Genomic DNA, 12,448 nt, shown 5'->3' with positions numbered 1-12,448 from the left:
CCAAAACAACCACCTTCTTGGGGTGTGCTGTTTTGTCCTCTTATTTTTATCTTCCCCCCCTCCCACCCCGGACAGAGAGGAAATCCTGCCTCTTTGTACCAGTGTAAGAAGCTTCAGTGTCCTGCATGGCTCCAGGCTATAGTTTTCACGTTCCTGCCCATCCCAGACATTGCAACTCTCTTAAAAATGACAGGTAACTTGGTGAATGGCACCTCGAGCTGGTTTCATCATAGCAGAAAGGGCAGAAGTGAGCTGAGCAGTAGTTGTAGGGTGGAAGTTTCAGTGTTTGGCAATAAGAACTTCAACTATAAACACTGACAATGGAAACTGCAAAGGCTGCTGACAAAACAGAGATGTCTGTCTTCTCATTTCCTTTTTAATCCCTACCAAACATTGACAGTTTTATCCACCACCTAGGATGGATCACACAGGAATGAGTCTTGAAAATCTCCAGAGAAAGAGACCCCACAACCTCTCTGAGCGGCCTGTTCAGTGCTCCATTGTCCTTTTGATAAAGAAGTTTTACTTCATGTTGAGGTGGAACTTCCTTGTGTTCCACTTTGGAGCTATTGTTCCTAACCCTGACATTGACCCTGATCCTCACTCCTACTCTCATTCTGACACTGACCTTGACCCAAACCCTGAGGTAAAAGCTAGATTTACGGTTTTTAGATTAATTTTCAATTGAACTGAGTCAACCAATTTGCACTTCTGAAGCCCAACTCTTCCTCAACTCAGTCCATAGCAATTTAGAAACAGCACATCGAGCCTCTAAGCTATTCAAAATTAATCTAAACACCATAAATCTCTGTTTTACTTCAGGATTAGAGTTAGGGGCACCACTGAAAAGAGGCTGGCACCTTCATCTTGACACCCACCCCTCAGTAATTTATAGACATTAATAAGATCCCCTTTCAGCCTTCTCCTATTAAACAGCCTCGGGTCTTTATTCATAGGAGAGATGTTCCAGTCCTGCAATCATCCTCATAGCTCTCCACTGGACTCCAGTACATCCCTATCTCTCTTGACCTGGGAAGCCCAAAACTGTCACTGAACAGAGAGCAGCCACAGCTTGTCTATTAATATTGGAGTGCACAAAGTTGCTTGAACAAATGTGACTGGTTTGGCCACATCATAATGTCTGCTTCATTTTATATGGAGACATTTACATACCTTGGATATTTACATACCATGGACATTTACACAGCAGGCATACAAGCAGGGTTGTTTATTTTTCACTTAAGGGTAGATGAGCACTCTCTGGTAGTTCAGAGCCCTTGAACATGCCTTGTGTGTGCAGTGGTAGCAAACACTTCAACACCTGCTGTGCAACACTGCTTTGCATAACGAACAGCTTCTGGGTGGCTGTGCAGAGGGAAAAATTATTCTCTTGTTCCAGTTGGGAAAGGTGGAGCAGGCCTGGTGCATGCAGATCTGCTTGGCCACAGTCCCTTTCTATATAAATGTGCTGCTCCTTCAGCAGACTCTCCTCTTCTACTGGGTAAGCCCAGCACTGATGGGAGACACACTGATGTCACAGCAAATGTGGCAGTGAGATTAGTATCACTTACCTTCTGGCATGTGTGGCTGTGGAAAAAAAAGGAGAAGAAATTAAATTTGTAGTAATTTAATTTAAAAGGGAATAAATCACCTGGGTCTTCATGGCACCATATATAAAGGAATGAGATCTTTCCCTACTTTGGAGGGCTAGCCACATTCAACAGAAATACTGTTTCTTGCACGCTTCCAGAGAGTGCAGAGCAAAGCAAGCCCTTGATGCCATTCCTAATCATTAGGTAGGTCTTCATGAACTACTTTGTAGGGCATCTTCACCCCTGTGCCCTCTGCAGAATGCTCCAGAGTACATCCCTACCATAAAAGCCCACCCACAGATCAGCTACTGCTCTCAACTCTTTGCTTCCATGAGCAGGAGTCTAAGAATACAGGAATCTAAATAAGAAAGCTGTCAGAAAGTTAAGGTGGGAGGCAAAATGCTGCAGCTGTTGTGAGCTGTGCAATTTGGCAAACCATTGGCATGCATGACACTTAAATGCTTAATTAGCTATCTAATAAATATCTGCAGTGAAACTGTGATTTCCTTCTGTAAGCAGCTATCTACATGCTAATGGCTGACAAGGAACCAGCTTTACCAGATCACAGTCCACACACTTGTGTGGAGAACTCTTTCATTTTCTTAACATTAAATTATAAATTATCTTATGCTGATTTACTTTATGCCATTGCTTTTATGGATCATCAGAAATATAGATTAATGAGTCATTTCCATATGTCCTGACTGAAAGCTACTTTTGTGTTCTGTTTACTCCTATTTGATCAAACAGACATCCAGATTAAATGCAATGCCTTATTTGCTTAATGTTATTGACCAAAAATTCCCCTAACTTGGCCATTCAGATCTAGTGAGGCCATTCCTCTCTGAAGAACCTACTTCCCATTCTGTGCCAGCTTGTGAACTCACAAACTGTAGCTGCAGGCACAGTTGGACCTGATCAAGTAGGACTATGATCCATGCCTACTCTAATTCCTGGAGCAGAAAAAAAGCCTTTAGGAAGGAGAGTGGAATTTCAATTTAGCACACCTGTGCCCCCTTGACTTTGGGACAGGCCACATTAATTTGGTGCTGTGGTGTCCTGAAAAAGTCGTAACCATTTATGGAATTGCAGAACTAGTTTCACTTATTTACTGTCATGTGTTTGATTACTGCATGAGATGTATAATAATAGAATCTATATTATAGGGGTATGGTTTAGCAATGTGGTTTAGTCCAGGGCTTGTCAGTGTTAGCTTCAAGATTGGACTCAATGATCTTAAAGGGCTTTTGCAATCTAGGCAATTCTGTGATTCTCTGATAATAGATCACAGAATCACAGACTCGTTTGGGTTGGAAGGGACTACTAAGCAGGCAACCTGATGGGTTGGACGCAATGATCTTGAAGGTCTCTTCCAACATGGTTTATTCTGTTCTAAAGGTCATTGAGTCCAACTCCCCTGCAGGGACATCTGCAACTAGACCAGGTTGCTCAGAGCCCCAAACACCCTGACCTGGAATGGTTCTAGTGATGGGGAATCCACCACCTCTCTGGGCAATCTGGGCCAGAACCATCATGGTAAAACATTTCTCCCTTCTCTCCAGACTAAATCTCCCTCTTATAGTTTCAAACCATCACCCCTTGTCCTCTCACAAGAGGCTCTGCTAAAGTCTGTCCCCAGCTTTCTGATTGACCCCTTTAAAAACTGAAAGGCCACACAAAGCTCTCCCTGAAGCCTCCTTTTCTCCAGGCTGAACAACCCCAACTGTCTCAGCCTGTCCTCACAGCCCTTGCATCATGTTTCTGCTCTACTCTGGACCTGCTCCAACAGGTCCACATCCTTCTTGTACTGTCACCAACAGCAGCTTGCCTCTTACATCTCCCTTCTCTGCATCAGCACTTGGGTCACTCCCAGCAGCTGGGAAGCTCATTGTTGAGCAAACCCTTTCCCATCCATCTGTAGGCAGCCAGGAAGTAAGAGGATTTTCCTTGTTCAAGTGTTCTACCTCACCTTCCTTCTTCCCATTAAGAGCACCAGCTGGCTGAAAGTCTAACATCCTGTTACGATATAGAACTTTACTGGCTGTATTTCTTGCACAGTTGCCATGTAAAAACTCACATTACTTACCTTTGTAGTTAGCAGTGCTGTTTGTAGTTAAAACAATGTACAAGCTCTACAATGTTATTTGTCTTCACCAGAGCTGATAACAACAAATAATTGACTTAAAACAAGCCATTGGGAGCTCACAGATGATGATTCAGTGTATGCCAAAAAACCTGAGTGGCAGAACATGGAAATAATCAAAATATGAATAAATTAAAGAACATTTCAAAAAGTTTGAAGAAAAGGTGGTTGTTTTGTTTGGGTTTTTTAATCAAAGTAAGAGAATACTAAATGTCTTTGTATTTTGATTGGAAACATCAGACAAAGTGTAATAAGCTATTGATCTGGGAATTCTGCAAGAAAAGCACTTTTCACAGCCATAGGAAAAGACCTTTAAGATCATTATGTCCAGCCATTCTCTAACTTGACCAAGTCTGGTGCTAAACCATGTCCCTCAGCACCACATCCCTGTCTCACTGAAACACCCCCAGGGATGGGGATTCAACCATGTCCCTAGGCAGCCTGGTCCAGTGTTTGAGAACCCTTTGAGTCAGAAAGTTTCTTCTAATATCCAATCTAAACTTCCCCTGGGGCAACTTGAGGCTATTTCCTCTCATCTTGTATTTGCTTACAGACCTGCACTTCAGCATGCTCTGGACTACATCCATATTTCTATGGATGAAACAGCACCAGGAACCACTGCTTGGAATAATTTTTTCACAGCTTTTCAGTTCAAAGTAAGCTGAGGACTGTGGGCCGTGTTGCAGCCCACCAGAATTAGATCCTCATTACCACAAAACTGAGAAAGCCACACTGATTTTCAGTGCTGCAGCATGTGGTGGGGAAGCATGCAGGAGCATCGGCGGATTAGGAACTCCTCTGGGATTCCCTTGGGGCAGCCTTTCACTGCAGAGGGACCAAAACCTCAGTGTTGTCCATACTGCTTATTAGAAATAGCTCTTGGCAGGTGTTGCTTTGTAAACCTTGCCCAGAGATTTTCTCAAGGAATGCTTCTTGGCATGGACATAAATCACACCGATGTGTGTGCTGATCATTAGTCACCCTTCTGTCCTCAAATGTACTTTCTGGCCCCGATTTATTTATAGAACTAGCCTTGCAAAGCCTACTTAAGCACTTTAGATAAACACATCTCTCTTTTTCTTGTTACAGATATATTTCTGAATAGATGAGTGTATTTCTGTGCATTTTACATATGGACGCACCTTAAAAGTTAGCCAGGGCAAGGACAAATATTTTCTGTGTCAAATCCTTCAATAATAATACACCCATACATTTTCTAATGATAAAATATGTAATAAAAGAGGTATTTCAGAACAGCTTGGGCATGGCCAACACTTGCAGATATCTTGTTTGTCTATCTTAGAGTCATAGAATCACAGAATTGTCAGGGTTGGAAGGGACCTCAAGGATCATCTAATTCAAACCTCCTGCCACAGGGGGCATTGGAACATTCCAACTAGATCAGGTTGCCCAGAGCCACATCCAGTCTGACCTTGTAAACTTCCAGGGATGGGGATTCCACCACCTCCCTGAGCAACCTGTTCCAGTGTCTCTTCACCTCATGGTGAAGGGCCTATTTGTAGCCAAAGAAGTTCATGGGAGCCTTGTCACCTACAATGGGATTCAAACTCAACACTGCTATAAAATATCAATCTCATCTAATTGTATCTCTGTGAGAGCTGATAGAAGATTTTATTTGTCTAATTTCTTTTCTTTGATAAAAGCAAAACTAACAATTTAATAAATACTGGCATTAAGATTGAAAATTCTCCTGTTAAATTAGTAGAAATAACCACATTATCATCTGGCATCTGTGATAAGAGATGAGGTATTTGTTCAGTAGGAATTAGACTGCAGAACTAACTCTTCTACTTTACAATCATTGTGTAATTCCTTTAATCCTGTTGAATTGATATTGCATGTTGAGTTCCTTTAGAAGTGGTTTTCTTTAGGTGTTTGGGGTTTTTTCTCTTTTTGGTTCTCTTCACTTCTTGTAATCAGAATTCTTTCTTCTCTCTGTATGTAAAGAGCTAAACCTATTTTTACAAAGCCTGTTGTGATGAGTTTATAGACAAGGAAGAATAAGGAGGAGAGACATTACATTGTACTGTTTGGAAGGCAGCAGTAGACAGGTAAGTGTAGAGTCTTGCATCTAGGAAAGAACAACCCCATGGACCACTATAGGTTTGGGGCTGACCTCTTGGAGAGCAGCTCTGGGGAAAGAGACCTGGGGGTCCTGGTAGACAGGAAGATGACCATGAACCAGCAAGGTGGCCTGGTGGCCAAGAAGGCCGATGGCATCCCGGGGTATATCATTAGAAGGGGTGTAGTTCGTACGTGGAGAGAGGTTCTCCTCCCCCTTTACTCTGCCCCCTTTTGTCCAGTTCTGGACCCCACAGCTCAAGAGTGACCTCAGGGAACTGTTAGAAAGAGTCCAGTGCAGAGCCAGAAAGATGCTGAAAGCAGTAGAACATCTGTCTCCCTGCTGAAGAAGCTGGGGCTCTTTAGCTTGGAGGAGACTGAGAGGTGACCTCATTCATGTTTACAAAGATGTGAAAGGTGAGTGTTGGGAGGACAGAGCCAGGCTCTGCTCTACTCAGTGATGTACAATGATAGGACAAGGGGCAATAGGTGCAGCTGGAGGAAAGAAGCTTCCCTGTAAACATGAGGAAAAACTCTTTCACTGTGAAGATGACAGAGCTCTGGAATAGGCTGGCCAGAGAGGTTGTGGAATCTCCTTTTCTGGAGACATTTGAAACCCACCTGGATGCATTCCTATGTGGCCTGCCCTAGGTGATCCTAGCTTGGCAGAAGAGTTGGATTCAATGATCTTCAGATGTCCCTTCTAACCTCTATCATTCTGTGAAGTTAACTTCTGTGCAAAATTCAGAACTAATTCCTAGGAAAAAAAGCAAAGCAGCTATAATGAAGGACCAAGGCAATCATCTGAAGGGTTCAATACTACTTAACAGAATCAGTAAGACACCAACAGATACATGAAGTGAGCTTGATTTTGGTGTGTCTGTGAGAAAATGGGGGGAAATCACCTTCACTATCACGTTCTTTTCTGTTGCATAAAATAATTGGCTTAGTGTGTGTGGTAGTGGAATGTCTTCTACTCTGTAAAGTGTTACATTTGCCAGTCTAGTTATTTCAGTGCAGACCTTTGCTGTATTTGTCCTGCACCTCTAAGCCTGCTAATACCAGCAGGGTGAGAGTTTCTCATTCTGAGGTAATAGCTCGACCTAGTGAAGGGAAAGAGCAGTTGCATCCTTATCTTTTAGAAAAGACAGAACTATTCTAAATAAAAGACTATCTAACCTTCTTTAACAACAACAAAAGATCCTCATTCAGTGTTCAGTAGTCATTCTTCCTCCTCTGTTGTTCTCATTTGTGTTCTCATTTGCATTTAGGAAAGCATATATGTGCATTTAAGCACATTTCACTGGACACTTGTGTTGTCTCCCAGACACAAATCACAACATTAAATACAGTGCTTTGAAAAACTAAAGCATCACAACTGATGTGTGTCAAAATAACTTTATATGATCCATGTCCAGTTATCCCAATGGATTTTAAACCTCTGTTCCTTATGTTCAAACATGGATTTAGCTGTTACAGCTTTATGCTAGCTAACCATGTGTCTTGGAGCAGAATTTAGGTGTATTCAACCTGAAGAGGGTCTTGTTTGTATTACAACATCTATTGAACTGGGGGAAACCTTGCAATGGGTGTATTACAATGAAAAAGTGAACTGAAGATTGCAATATGCAGCTAATCCAGCTCCATTGACTGCAAGGGTTACTTTAAATGCTAATTCAGTGACACCTAATCTTTCTTACTCTAAGGAAAAAAGAACCAGAGTTTAAATTAATTCTGCCATTACTGCTCTAGAGAATTATTCTGCTTGAAGTTATAGAATCAATACCATGCAACTCATTTTTCTTTCTTATTCTGCAAGTGGTTAAAAAAGTATGTGTAGTAGTGCTTTGGTTTTGTGGTGTGTTCCTTCCCCCTGCAACCCCCCAGCTCCTCCCCAGGAAGAGAGAATAAATTACCCTGGATTCCTCCTCATTAGCCAAGACTACTATTCAGTTAAAAGTCAGCAGTGTTTCATTCCTCTGTGGTGTGGGGCCTACTGACAATAGAGCCATTGGCATGCCATATGCCCTGCCTGCAGTCTGCTCTGTATGGCCAACAGCTCTTTCAACAGCCCTTTCTTGTCTATACTAAGAAACACGGGGGATAATGGAAGGGCTGGGATGTTAAAAAAGAGATGTGGCAGTAGAGCAAAATGCTTACTCTTTTGTGACACAGTAAGAAATCACCTTACTTTGTGTCCTCCCTTGCTGCTGCACTAGACATGCTTTCCTGGTGCTTTACTGCAGTTCTGAATGCCCAGGCTCTAGAAAAGATTTTCTTTTAACACTTCAGTGCTGTGACCTCCAACTCTGAGGTCAGAGCAAGCCTTATTTGTTTTGAGGCTTAACATAATTAAGCAGAAAGAAAAGAAAAAAGGATTAACTCAGAGAACTAACTCCCAGTGGGAAGGACAGCTCCTATTATACCATGAGAGAGGATTTTGTCTGGAGGAGAGAAGAGTAGTCTGCATGTCCTTCCAAATGATGAGAAAAGAAAAGAGAAAAAAATAACAAAAATATTCAAAATTACCTTCAGAATTCATTCAAACATCTCTGGAGGGTTGGTAAGTTCTTTAAAAGCTTCAAGCTCAAAGGTAGCTGGCATGTGTGCAGTCCCACTGGGTAAAAGGCAGACTACATGAGACAAACAGGAGCTTCAAGCTCTGGGTATCTAAACAGCTTTTGAATTTGCTAGTTTATCTTTTCACCTTTTCCCCCCACACACAATCAGATAGAGGGATTAAAGAATGGTTCTGCTTGAGATGTTGAGTGCAAGCACTCAGATTTGAAGAGCATCTTGTTACCGTTCTCCTGAGGAAGGAAAACCAAACTAGGAAAAGCCTTTGCTCTCTGCACATCAAATCACAGAATTGTTTCACTCGGAAAAGGCCTTTAAGAACATCAAGTCCAACCATTATCTAACTCTATAAAGTCTGGTGCTAAACCATGTCCCCTCTGGCCTATATATGACAATACCTTTCAGATGTCAGATGTGTTACCAGGACACCTGGCACAATTACTGCCTGGTAAGTGTAGGTGTATCCAACACACCTTTGCATCTGCGAAGATAGACAGGGTATGAGATATCTTAGTTATATCAACCCATGGGACTGGGGAGAAAGAGCTGATTTCCACCATTTCCTGAGTCCTGCCCACCCCTGATCTCTCCCACTGTATGACCCAGCTGCCAAATGTACTAGAGAGTGTCCAACAGAAGGCTACAATGACAACAGCCTGGAACATGTCTGATGAGGAAGGGCTGAGAGACGTGGGGCTGTTTAGTCTGGAATAGAGAAGGCTGAGAGGAGATCTTATTAATGTTTATGAACATTATCTGAAGGATGGGTGTCAAGAAGAAGGGGCCAGTCTGTTTTCAGTGGTGTCCTGTAATGGGACTAGGGGCAATTGATACTACAACACAGGAAGTTCCACTTCAACATGAGGACAAACTTCTTCACTGTAAGGGTGCCGGAGCACTGGAGCAGACTGCCCAGAGAATCTCCTTCCCTAGCAATTTTGAAGACTCACCTGGACTCATTCCTGTGTGGCCTGCCCTAGGCAATCCTGCTTTGGCAGGAGGGTTGGACCTGATGATCTCCAGAGGTCCATTTCAAGCCCTATGATTCTATGACAGTAGCAGATCACATTCTGCTGGGCCTGTGATGATGCATGGCAAAGTGTTGTACATTAAATACCTAAAGGAAAAAAACTCAAGCTGGAAAATAAAGGAATCTTGGTGATCTCTGCCTAGCTTACATCATGAATGTTCAGTCACTGGGAGTTGAGAAATGGATAGTTTGAGGCATCTGCAAACTCGAAGCCGCCTATTCCCATGACTCCATTACTACACCACTTAGGATTGGAGAAGGAAAAAACCAAAAGTTTTGCTATTGCAATGCAGGATGTGTTCAAGGCCAGATGGAGAGTAGTTGGCCCAAGCTAAAGTAGACAGGAGATGCAAAGAGTCATGATGGTGTAGACAAGGTACATCCCTCTTCTTCCTACAGATGAAAATCTCCCACTTTCCAAAACCAGGAAGTGTTTCAACATTATCCTTATTACCTCTGAAATTGTTGGCAATGGTGCATCTTCAACTGTCTGAGACTATGCAGATGGTCTGCTGGGAAGAAGAATGCCTGCTACTCACTAGCAATTGCGGTGAAAAGGGCTGGTGCAAGGCCAAGTAGAGGCACTTCAGCTTTTTCTGATGTTTTACAGTCCTGTCATAATGACCTGGCCCTTGAATCCACTCCTGGCAACCTTCACCATCAACAACAGATGCATTTGTGGCTGGCATAAAACAAGATCTGAAACAGAAAGCAATGGTCAAACTCAAATGTTCAAGGAAGACTCATTTTTCCTGTATGGCTCTGCTGAGAGCACAGGATAGAAACAGACAGCTGGGAGAACAACCATCACAAAACCATCTGAAATGTGTTCTCTCATGCAAAAAGTCACAAGTCACCAGGGACACCTTCAGGAGGCTACTTCGTGTAATCCCCACCAATTGTTAACTTGTTAGTCATGGCTGTAAAGGCAAAAGATGACTCACTTAATCACAGCCTCTGACCTCTCCACTTTCTCCTCTGTCCTGCCCCCTCTCCCGATGGATTTTGTGGATTTCACAGAACTCTCATTTTCAGTTTTCTAGCCATGCTGTTAGCACCACATCCGGTGGATGCAGCAAAGGTACTTATTTTTAGTGGGAAAAATGAGGACCACAGACTTCAGATATGAGCAGTGCTGAACTGAGAGCTGAGCTGACAAAGAGCAGCTCAGTGTAACAGTCAGGCAAGCAACAGTAGTCATTTAGCTGTTGCCTTCAGAGAAACCTCTTAGCCTTTTTTTTTCAGCTGATTAGAAACAAAACTAATCCAAGTGCTTCTTAATTAATCAAGAACTTTCTTACAGTGCTTTTCAGCCATCCTTAGATAGTTTTAGCCTGTGGCCAGATGATTACTCTCAGGTATTAAACAGATAATACAAGAAAGTCTTAGCTACTCATGGCACATCATATTTACGTTGAAACCTGTTCCATCCATCCAACTAGCATCAACTCAAATTCCTCTTAACAAAAATGGAGGGGAAAAATCAGCTTTAAAGAAGTATAGTGGAGAAGAAAACAGCTTTATTACACATGGTAATAGCTGCGGGAAGGAGAAAACAAAGGGAAGATGTGACTGAGAAGAACATATCTGTGAGACCAGAGTGTAATTACGTATCCGTCTGCAGATATGCTGAAAGATTGGATACCTAATAACGACATTTAAATATAAGAGACAGTAATGGGCGACTTGGCAACGGTAGAGAAAAGGCGAGAAATGGACAGGGAAATCCCCGTTATTACCTGAGCTATTGTAACCAACAAACAGTAACATTGCCGGTGTTTAAAAAGATTGTAAGAGGAACTTCTGCCATTAGTCTCATATCTAACATCAGCAGCTCCATTAAAATAGGGGATTAAGCATGCAAGAAATACTAAAATACAGGAGTTAGCCCCAGCTTTAAATCCAAGCAAAGAGGAAGATAAATACATAACTCTTACCAGTGTGACCTGAGTGCAGACATTAATGAGGACTCCTCTCTGGCGGTGCTTGCCCAGCCTGACCCAGCCACTTTCTGCAACCTGCTTCTTCCCCTCACTGCTTCAACTTTCATTAAAAGATTCTTATTTTATCAAATGGTTGTGACTTACTGTCGCAAAGTATGATATAACATCTAGTTCTTAACCAGAATTGCTCATAAAATTAAAATGTTCAGACATCAATTTAAGCCAAAGCAGACTTGTCCAAAAGAATTTGTATTTTCTCCATGCAAAGATGTAAAGAAAAGCTGTTTGCAAAAGTCTCTAACAAAAATAACAAGCCAAACAATCTAGGTTAATACCACTTTTGACTGTTTTTGGTTGGTTGGGGGTTTTGGCGTATTTTTCAAAGCACAGAGTTTGTGACCTCCCTGGAGGGGTGGCGGAAAGCACGCTTTTAAAAGCCTGAAGTTATCCTTTTAATGATTCCTTGAAGGTCATTTAAAAATTCTGTAGACAGCCCATACTTACTGCTGATGGTCTGCATAAACTTGAAGCACTTTAAGCACAGCACTGCAGTTTTACACTAAGCCCTCTGAAGCTATGGAAGTGCTCTGCATGCAAATTACTACTAATGGCCCTCTTGAAGTATGTGTGGAGAATTAAGGTTTGTACTTAGCACTTCACATCCTAGCCTTCAAAGTTGAATTCCATTTCCTTTAGCACTCTTAAAGACAAAACTATCCAATAACGAAGGTCAGGTAAGCAATAACCCCTCCCTTTTACACACAGCAGCTATTATTCAAAGCCAAGTTCTGCATAGCAAAATCCCAAACCCTCAGGAAACAGTTCCAAAGGTGTAAGCTTTGCAGGAGCGCGCTCTCAAATCAATTAAAGCAGTTTCGAGGCAAGCACACGCAGTAACTGGACAACACATTTGACAAGATACAAGGCAGATTTGCAGGGACAAGCCTGTCCCATGGCTGCGAGCTGCCCTGAGGAGGCCAGCAATGCCCAGTGGTACACGTTTTTCTCCACAGCCCTTCAGGGAAAGTAGCTCTTGCCCTGCCACGGGGGCCTGCCGGGAAGAGGTGCGGGGAAAGGCAGA

At 42.5% G+C, this 12,448-nt stretch overlaps 1 long non-coding RNA gene across 1 annotated transcript; it reads right to left on the bottom strand.

The window, feature by feature from the left end:
- Positions 1–1,147: 1,147 nt before the first annotated feature.
- Positions 1,148–8,835, bottom strand: LOC137450482 (uncharacterized). Its single transcript, XR_010989590.1, has 5 exons — positions 8,793–8,835; positions 8,347–8,434; positions 6,439–6,574; positions 3,679–3,827; positions 1,148–1,587 (listed from the first exon to the last, which is right to left on the bottom strand). It is a non-coding gene; the product is annotated as an uncharacterized lncRNA (long non-coding RNA).
- Between the last annotated feature and the right edge of the window lie 3,613 nt (positions 8,836–12,448).

Source organism: Melanerpes formicivorus, unplaced genomic scaffold (assembly GCF_026170545.1).
Source record: "Melanerpes formicivorus ecotype bairdi unplaced genomic scaffold, bMelFor1.0.p_v2 SCAF_35, whole genome shotgun sequence".
Lineage (NCBI taxonomy): Eukaryota > Metazoa > Chordata > Aves > Piciformes > Picidae > Melanerpes > Melanerpes formicivorus.
This window is presented reverse-complemented; position numbering and strand designations above follow the sequence as displayed.